The following is a 10,119-nucleotide window of genomic DNA, read 5'->3' as shown; positions in this document are numbered from 1 at the left end:
TGATTGAAACACCTTAATGCATTCATTAACGTATTGTTTCTGCATTAAGTCGTGCATGAGATACATGAATGAACATGAATCCTTGTACATTACTGATAGGTCGTGAATTACTACATGCATGGATTCATGATAATTCATGTACCATTATTATAAAGTGTTACTGCTTAGTTTCGAGATGAAAGGACAGCATTATTATTAATGTTGCAGACCTCCTCCCTGTTAAGCGACGGTTTCTCTATCTGAGTGTTAATGCCTTCCTCGACAACTCCTTCAAACCACCTGTCCTGTCTGTCTAAAATATTTACCTGCTGGTCCTCGAGAGTGTCCTTTATGCATAAGAAAAGAGTAAATAGTTATAAGTAGATATTTAATTTTGTGTTTGAACTATGGAGCAGTGTTGCCATAGTTCTAGTTACCTAATTCACTCTGAAGGATTTTTGTTTCTGATATATTACTTCATATTGTTCTACTTTACTTTGTGCACACTTTGCTGTATGAATTCTAAAATTTACTTTGAATGCTGTTCACACTGAAACTTTTCATTGGAAAATAGGTCAAAAACATTTGCCTTTCTCTTAATTTTCTCAAAATGTCCAGTTGCCAAATGAACTAGCAATGATACAAAGAACTGACACAAGTGTGTAATGATTTATAGTGTGAATATTAAACATGATTTAGAGTAATTATTGTAATCACAACTTCATTGGGTTCCTGACATTGAGTGTCATCTGCTGCTTAAACACCAAAGGGCAGCAGAGATCAGTCTGTCAGATTAATTTACAGACCATCAAACAGGAAGACTGGCAGTACAAATATAATGGATTAGAATGTTATTAACTTAATATTTGATTCAAATATACAAAATCAAAACCTTCACCGTGTTTTTGTTGCCAAGGGCCAATATACAGGAGACTAAAAACTACAGTTAGTACAGTAGAGAGCGAAATATAAACATAAAACTGAGAAGTAGGGATGGGGGAATTAAGCCTTTTGGAGAATTTGGAGCTTCAAACGTAGCGAACACACTGTGGCTTGTCTCCAGTAACGTTAGTCCAACAGCTCCACTGTAGTCAGTATATGCTGACCAACAGGTGTTGACTGAAAAAGACTTCGTAGATTTGTGTTTCCTGCTACTTGGGATCTAATTGGAGATGAACATCCATCCATCCATCCATCTTCATCCGCTTATCCGGTATCAGGTCGCGGGGGTATCAGCTCCAGCAGGGGACCCCAAACTTCCCTTTCCCGAGCCACATTAACCAGCTCCGACTGGGGGATCCCAAGGCGTTCCCAAGCCAGGTTGGAGATATAATCCCTCCACCAAGTCCTGGGTCTCCCCCGAGGCCTCCTCCCAGCTGGACGTGCCTGGAACACCTCCCTAGGGAGGCGCCCAGGGGGCATCCTTACCAGATGCCCGAACCACCTCAACTGGCTCCTTTCGACGCGAAGGAGCAGCAGCTCTACTCCGAGCTCCTCACGGATAACTGAGCTTCTCACCCTATCTCTAAGGGAGACGCCAGCTACCCTCCTGAGGAAACCCATTTCGGCCGCTTGTACCCTGGATCTTGTTCTTTCGGTCATGACCCAGCCTTCATCACCATAGGTGAGGGTAGGAACAAAAACTGACCGGTAGATTGAGAGCTTTGCCTTCTGGCTCAGCTCTCTTTTCGTCACAACGGTGCGATAAATTGAATGTAATACCGCACCCTCTGCGCCGATTCTCCGACCAATCTCCCGCTCCACTGTCCCCTCACTCGCGAACAAGACCCCAAGGTACTTGAACTCCTTCACTTGGGGTAAGGACTCATTCCCTACCTGGAGAAGTCACTCCATCGGTTTCCTGCTGAGAACCATGGCCTCCAATTTAGAGGTGCTGATCCTCATCCCAGCCCCTTCACACTCGGCTGCGAACCGATCCAGTGAGTGCTGAAGGTCACAGGCCGATGATGCCATCAGGACCACATCATCTGCAAAAAGCAGCGATGAGATCCCCAGCCCACCGAACTGCAACCCCTCTCCACCCTGACTACGCCTCGATATCCTGTCCATAAATACTACAAACAGGATTGGTGACAAAGCGCAGCCCTGGTGGAGGCCAACTCTCACCTGAAACGAGTCTGACTTACTGCCGAGAACCCGGACGCAGCTCTCGCTTTGGTCATGCAGAGAATGGATGGCCCTGAGAAGGGACCCCCTCACCCCGTACTCCCGCAGCACCTCCCATAATATCTCCTGGGACACCCAGTCATACACCTTCTCCAGATCCACAACACACATGTAGACCGGTTGGGCATACTCCCAGGCTCCCTCCAGGATCCTTGCGAGAGTAAAGATCTGGTCCGTTGTTCCACGACCAGGACGGAATCCGCATTGTTCCTCTTCAACCTGAGGTTTGACTATCGACCGAACCCTCCTTTCCAGCACCTTGGAGTAGATTTTACCGGGGAGGCTGAGAAGTGTGATACCCCTGTTATTGGCACACACCCTCTGGTCCCCCTTTTTAAAAAGTTCCTACAGTGAAATTGCGAAGAAAGCCAAGGTGTCAGTGAGTACAGTATTCTTCACCATCAAAACGCACTTAGAAACTGGGGGAAGCTCTGACAGGAAGAGGTCTGGCAGACCCAAAGCCACAACAGAATCAGAAGACAGGTTTCTAAGAGTCAACAGCTTGCATGATAGGCGGCTCACAGGGCAACAGCTTCAAGCACAGCTTAATAGTAGTCGTAATAAGCAAGTCTCAGTTTCAACTGTAAAGAGAAGACTTCGAGCTGCAGGTTTGATAGGTCTAGCTGCAGCAAGAAAGCCATTGCTAAGACGTCAGAATAAGAAAAAGAGGCTTGCCTGGGCCAAGAAACATTGCCAATGGACTACTGAAGACTGGAAGAAGGTGCTATGGACTGATGAATCAAAATTTGAAATCTTCGGTTCATCACGCAGGATTTTTGTACGCCGTCGAGTAGGCGAAAGGATGGTTCCTCAGTGTGTGACATCAACTGTCAAACATGGAGGAGGAAGCATGATGGTCTGGGGCTGTTTTGCTGGATCCACGGTCGGTGATTTGTACAGAGTGAAAGGCACCCTGAACTGAACTGAAATGCGCATAGTTGGTCAGGGGTTCATCCTACAGCAAGATAATGACCCAAAACATAAGTCCAAGCTATTCCAGAACTACCTTAGCAAAAAAGAACAAGATAGTAAGCTTAAAAACATGGAGCGGCCAGCACAGTCACCAGACTTAGACCCCATTGAGCTGGTTTGGGATGAACTGGACAGAAAAGAGAAAGCAAAGCGACCTACAAGTGCCACACATTTATGTTGTTGTTGGACTTCTACAGTCTAAGATTGTGTCAGGTCCTGTCGTTCTTTCTAGTAGTCCTGTGTTTAATGAACCATTGGAAGTTGAGGGCAAAAGGTGATGAATTTTATCTCTAATTGTTATAATTTCATCATTAAAGAAACTCATGAAGTCGTCACTACTCAGAGCTATAGGAATAGATGGCTCAGTAGAGCTGTGGCTGTCAGTCAGCCTGGCTACAGTGCTGAAAAGAAACCTTGGGTTGTTCTTATTTTCTTCTATCAATGATGAGTAATAGTCTGATCTGGCATTTCTGAAGGCCTTCCTATATGTTTTCAGACTGTCTTGCCAAACTAAACGAGATTCTTCCAGTTTGGAGGAACGCCATTTACTTTCAAGTTTTCGTGAGATTTGTTTTAATGCGAGTTTGGGAGTTATACCAAGGTGCTAGTTTCCTTTGCTTCATCATCTTCTTTTTGAGGGGAGCAACAGAGTCTAAAGTCGTCTGTAGGCAGGCCGTAGCAGCGTCTACAAAATGATCAATTTGGGAGGGACTAAAGTTAACATAAAGGTCCTCTGTTATATTAAAGCATGACATTGAGTTAAAGGCTGTTGGAATATTTTCCTTAAATTTAGCTATAGCACTGTCAGATAGGCATCTAGTGTAGAAGGTTTTATTTAATTTCATATATAGTTATTAAAAAATGGTCTGATAATAAGGAATTCTGTGGAAATACTATTAAATCTTCAATTTTGATGCCATATGACAACACAAGGTCGAGTGTGTGGTTAAAACAGTGAGTGGCCTTATGCACACTCTGACTGAAACCAATTGAATCTAGTAGTGAGCTGAAGGCAGTACTAAGGCTATTGCTGTCAACGTCCACATGGATATTAAAATCATCTACAATAATTATTTTATCTGATTTTAGGACTACACATGACAAAAACTTTTCAGATAAAAATTCAGAATACGGGCCTTGCTCTCGGTAAACAACAAAAAATATAATTGGCTGTAATGTTTTCCATGTTGGATGTTGAAGATTAAGAACAAGACTTTCAAACGAGTTATAATTAAGTTTAGGTTTAGGATTAATTACCAGGTTTGAGTCAAATATGGCTGCAACCCCCCCTCCTCGGCCTGAGCCTCGAGGAATTTGAGTATTAATATGACTGGGAGGAGTGGCTTCATTTAGACTAACATATTCTTCATGGCCCAGCCAGGTTTCAGTAAGACGGAATAGATCAATTTGGTTATCTGATATCAATTTGTTGACTAATATTGCTTTAGAAGTAAGTAAGTAAGTACATTTTATTTATACAGTGCTTTTCACAGACAAGGTCACAAAGTGCTTTACAATGTGCATAGACAATAAAAACATGGTAAAAATAATCAATAGAATAAAATACAAATACAACAGAAACAATTATCAAATTAATAAAAGACATAAGCTACCCAAAAGCTAACCTGAACAAGGGAGTCTTCACTTGTTTCTTAAAACAGTCCACATTCTCAGCAAACCTAATGCTAAAAGGCTAATGCATTATCCTAATGCTTAAGGATAGCCCCTCTTTTGTTTACCTTTGATTCAATCGATCTCAGTCGGGGGACAGACACCGTGGTTATGGGATTATGAATGGGCGACTGCTCTAACGGAAGCACAGAGGAGCGAGTAGCACTGCACCTCTGATTACTAATATCAAACTTGGTTTATGACCGATAGCAGTGGCAGTTCTTACAACATTCATTACAACAGGAAACACTTTTTAAGTTGAACAATCTCCACAATGAACACAATTCTGCACAAAATATGACAGTATAGGTTATCAGAACTTAAAATAAATATACACTATATACATAAATGTGCCAACAATATATACAATAATAAAAAAATTAACAAGATTAATAAATTAATAAAACGGTATAAAACATGCTATATATATATTAGGGCTGTCAAAATAACACGTTAATTTCAATTCATTAATCTGATAATTTTTTAACGCGTTATAAAATAACGCGGATTAATCCATTCCATATTGAGGTTTGACACGGAGCGTTCTAGCACCATTGGACTGTAAAATGAAGGAGGAGACGAGAATGTTCTGCCTGGATCATTAACTGGAACATTTACTTCCTGCCAACCCTGGCTACTGAAATCTGGCTCCACTGATATGTCTGCTCTTCTCTCTGATGCTCTGAAACACAAACACTGCTGCACATGACGCTAGTTAACACTATACTCAACAGCAGCTAACGTTAGCCTACCGCTAGCTAGTTAACACTATACTCAACAGCAGCTAACGTTAGCCTACCGCTAGCTAGTTAACACTATACTCAACAGCAGCTAAGGTTAGCCTACCGCTAGCTAGTTAACACTATACTCAACAGCAGCTAACGTTAGCCTACTGCTAGCTAGTTAACACTATACTCAACAGCAGCTAACGTTAGCCTACCGCTAGCTAGTTAACACTATACTCAACAGCAGCTAACGTTAGCCTACCGCTAGCTAGTTAACACTATACTCAACAGCAGCTAACGTTAGCCTACCGCTAGCTAGTTAACACTATACTCGACAGCAGCTAACGTTAGCCTACCGCTAGCTAGTTAACACTATACTCGACAGCAGCTAACGTTAGCCTACCGCTAGCTAGTTAACACTATACTCGACAGCAGCTAACGTTAGCCTACCGCTAGCTAGTTAACACTATACTCGACAGCAGCTAACGTTAGCCTACCGCTAGCTAGTTAACACTATACTCGACAGCAGCTAACGTTAGCCTACCGCTAGCTAGTTAACACTATACTCGACAGCAGCTAACGTTAGCCTACCGCTAGCTAGTTAACACTATACTCGACAGCAGCTAACGTTAGCCTACCGCTAGCTAGTTAACACTATACTCGACAGCAGCTAACGTTAGCCTACCGCTAGCTAGTTAACACTATACTCGACAGCAGCTAACGTTAGCCTACCGCTAGCTAGTTAACACTATACTCGACAGCAGCTAACGTTAGCCTACCGCTAGCTAGTTAACACTATACTCGACAGCAGCTAACGTTAGCCTACCGCTAGCTAGTTAACACTATACTCGACAGCAGCTAACGTTAGCCTACCGCTAGCTAGTTAACACTATACTCGACAGCAGCTAAGGTTAGCCTACCGCTAGCTAGTTAACACTATACTCGACAGCAGCTAACGTTAGCCTACCGCTAGCTAGTTAACACTATACTCGACAGCAGCTAAGGTTAGCCTACCGCTAGCTAGTTAACACTATACTCAACAGCAGCTAACGTTAGCCTACCGCTAGCTAGTTAACACTATACTCAACAACAGCTAACGTTAGCCTACCGCTAGCTAGTTAACACTATACTCAACAGCAGCTAAGGTTAGCCTACCGCTAGCTAGTTAACACTATACTCAACAGCAGCTAAGGTTAGCCTACCGCTAGCTAGTTAACACTATACTCAACAGCAGCTCTACTTAATTAGATTACATTTTTAATCGATTGACAGCCCTTATATATATATATACATACATACATACAGTCATGTGAAAAAATTAGGACACCCATGCTAAAGTTGACTAAAAAGAGGAATAAAAAAATCAGAAGAAATCCAACCTTTAAGGACACAAATTTTATTTGTAAATGAATAATGTATCATAAATAAATAAATGTTCTTCCTTAAAATACAGGGGGCATAAGTCAGTACACCTCTATGTTAAATTCCCATAGAGGCAGGCAGACTTTTATTTTGAAAGGCCAGTTATTTCATGGATCCAGGATACTATGATCCTGATACAGTTCCCTTGGCCCCCCCATCATCACATACCCTTCACCATACCCCCACATCATCACATACCCTTCACCATACCCCCACATCATCACATACCCTTCACCATACCCCCCCATCATCACATACCCATCACCATACCCCCCCATCATCACATACCCTTCACCATACCCCCACATCATCACATACCCTTCACCATACCCCCCCATCATCACATACCCTTCATCATACCCCCCATCATCACATACCCTTCACCATACCCCCCCCATCATCACATACCCTTCACCATACCCCCACATCATCACACCCCCCCATCATCACATACCCTTCACCATACCCCCACATCATCACATACCCTTCACCATACCCCCCCCCCCCATCATCACATACCCTTCACCATACCTAGAGATTAACATGGGGTATTTTCCATGAAATCATCTCTCAATGCAAATCAAACAGCTGTTAGACTAACTGAAATACAACCATGTTAATGCGTCCGACCATGCGTCATCAGACCCGAAGTCGCCATGTTGGAGGTACTCCGCATCACAACAAAGAACAGGCACTGAAGTAGATCCCGAACGGCGTTAAGGAAAATGGTTCATTATTGCCGTGTTTTAGGTTGTACCAAAAGGTCAGACTGAGAAAAACATTTGGAATATTATCGACTTCCAAAAGTTATTAAAAACCAGGGAGAGGAATGCCAGAAGTTATCAGAGGAAAGGAGCTGCTTGTGGTTGGCAAAGCTCAACCAGGATCTATGAGGGGAAACTCGTTCGGTCTAAAACTATTGAGAGTCACTTGGCTACATCTTGAGTATGACAATGATATCATACAGTTAAGGTTAGGTTGATTAAAGACGTTATTGCATTACTTACTTTGGCCTTCACAACACAACTGTCGTTGATGACTTGGTACTGCGTCTCCCTCACCCATCCACACACCATCTGGTTATAAGCCTCCAAACTTTTGTAGGATTTAAGGTCTTCCGCTGTGTATGGGCTTGGTGAGAAAACCAGGTAGTTGACTATATCGGATATGCAATTGAAGGAAGAATCACCAGAGCCCTGTACTACGAAGCGAGATCAACATGTCCTGGGTTTCTTTCAGTTCCCCAGCTTCACCTAACCTAACACCCGCGGTCCTGCATAACCTGTATCACGACGCTGGTTATCAACTAGTTCAATCAACCCAGGGTTTCCCAATCCAGCGGCGTGCACGTTCACATAAAAGAGGCGGGGTTTGCACAGCACGACCAATCGCAAACATCTACCAAAGCCGCATATTTTATATAAGAAGAAGAAATTATAATTCTACATAAATATGAAGAACACAGACACGGTTTTGCAGGCAAAACACAATACAGTCGCTGCTTCCTAAAACAGGAAGGAAAGCTGGCAAAAAAAATAGCCGACGCAGTAAATGCGTAAATCACAACGCTTATTAATATCACTTCCCATCAGTCAGAGACTAGATCTGACCATAATTACACTTGTACACTTTCCATAAACTGTCGTTGCTTTAGCCTAGTATTTCAGTTGCAACCCTGGGAAGCCGTCGTGAGAGCAAATAAAATATATAAAAACATAATTCAAACTGATGTGCGCATTGGCAACACACGGCTCAAGAAGCCGAGCCGATATGTAATTCCCTCCCATTACAATCTATATATTTCATAAATATACACATCAGGGAATGCTAACGGGGTTGTCGGTCTCTAAATGTGTTAACTTTCTCTCTCCCTCTCTGTGCACCGAGCTCCACCTGATCTTCTAAGAACGGTGATGCCGTTATCAATCGAGCATTGATTGGTCAGTAGGCGGTGCTTTTACACCAGTTGATCTCTGATCTCCAACATAACCTGCTCCCGACCAGGTTAGGTGTTCAGCATACGTTACCACGGCGATTGAACCCGATCACAAGTGATCCACCTTCGCAGTACAGAAAACCCTGGGTTGAACCTGAAGTTAGCTCGTTAATGCCAAATCTCGCTTTGTAGTACAGGCCTCAGGTCTCCATGGATCCAAGAAGAGGGAGCCAACTTGTAGGGATCTGCACGGCCAGTAAACTGTAATTTCTCAAAATATCGTGCCTTTTTTGTGGTCCAAGTCCTTCCATGCCTTTGCATCTTTGACGCGTTTTGATGAGCTTTTCTGTTGTTTAGACATAAAGTATTAAAGTATCCAAAGTGCACAATACTCCATTACTCCATTCAGTTGTTTACACAGAGTGCCTCCAAAATGGCCGCGCATCCAGGTTACCGCCCAGAACGTGACGTCGGTGAAAACCCTCTATAGGCTACTAATGCAGTCAGAGCGGCTCCGTCCCAAGTGGGATGAATGCCGTCTCTCCTAATCAGACCAGGCTTTCCCCAGAACACCCCACAGTTATCTATGTTGCCCACATCACTAACTGAGCACCATTCTGACCATAGACAATATATAAGAATGGACCAACAGACCCCGTGTCTCTGGACGGAGACCAGTGAAGGACATTAGAAGCTCTTTCCCGGTGATGGCTGAGCGTTACTGAGCAGCCTCCAACTGAGCTTGAAGACGTAGATGTGACGTGAGCAACCTGTCTGAAAGTTGGAAGTCTTCTGGTAGCTGTGCCAAGAGAAATCTCAATCATTCCCAATCTAGCAGAGACGGAGAGCGTAGGTATATGTAAGGAGATAACATAGACACAGGCTCATTATTGATCACTAAAATGATAGTTAACATTAGTCATTACACTTAAACAGCTGATGGAAGTCCAAACTGCCTGAGAGCTTCTCCTGTACTATACGGTAACTCCTCTACTATGAGACAGGAAGTCTCGTGGTTATGACCCAATCGTTAGGCTATTGTTATAAAAACGTCTGCTACGGAGCCATAACGTGAGCTACAAGGTAATGGAGCCTTTTATAGATTGTCATGTTTCTTTAGAAATAAACAACGGACAAATAGAGTCTTTAAACTCTTCAGATGTAAAGGTATTCTCTGTCTAAGTGACGTCAGAATAAATGGGAGTCAATGGGATGCTAACGGGAGAT

The sequence above is a fragment of the Sander vitreus genome, unplaced genomic scaffold (genome assembly GCF_031162955.1).
Source record: "Sander vitreus isolate 19-12246 unplaced genomic scaffold, sanVit1 ctg354_0, whole genome shotgun sequence".
Classification (NCBI taxonomy): Eukaryota; Metazoa; Chordata; class Actinopteri; order Perciformes; family Percidae; genus Sander; species Sander vitreus.
This window is presented reverse-complemented; position numbering follows the sequence as displayed.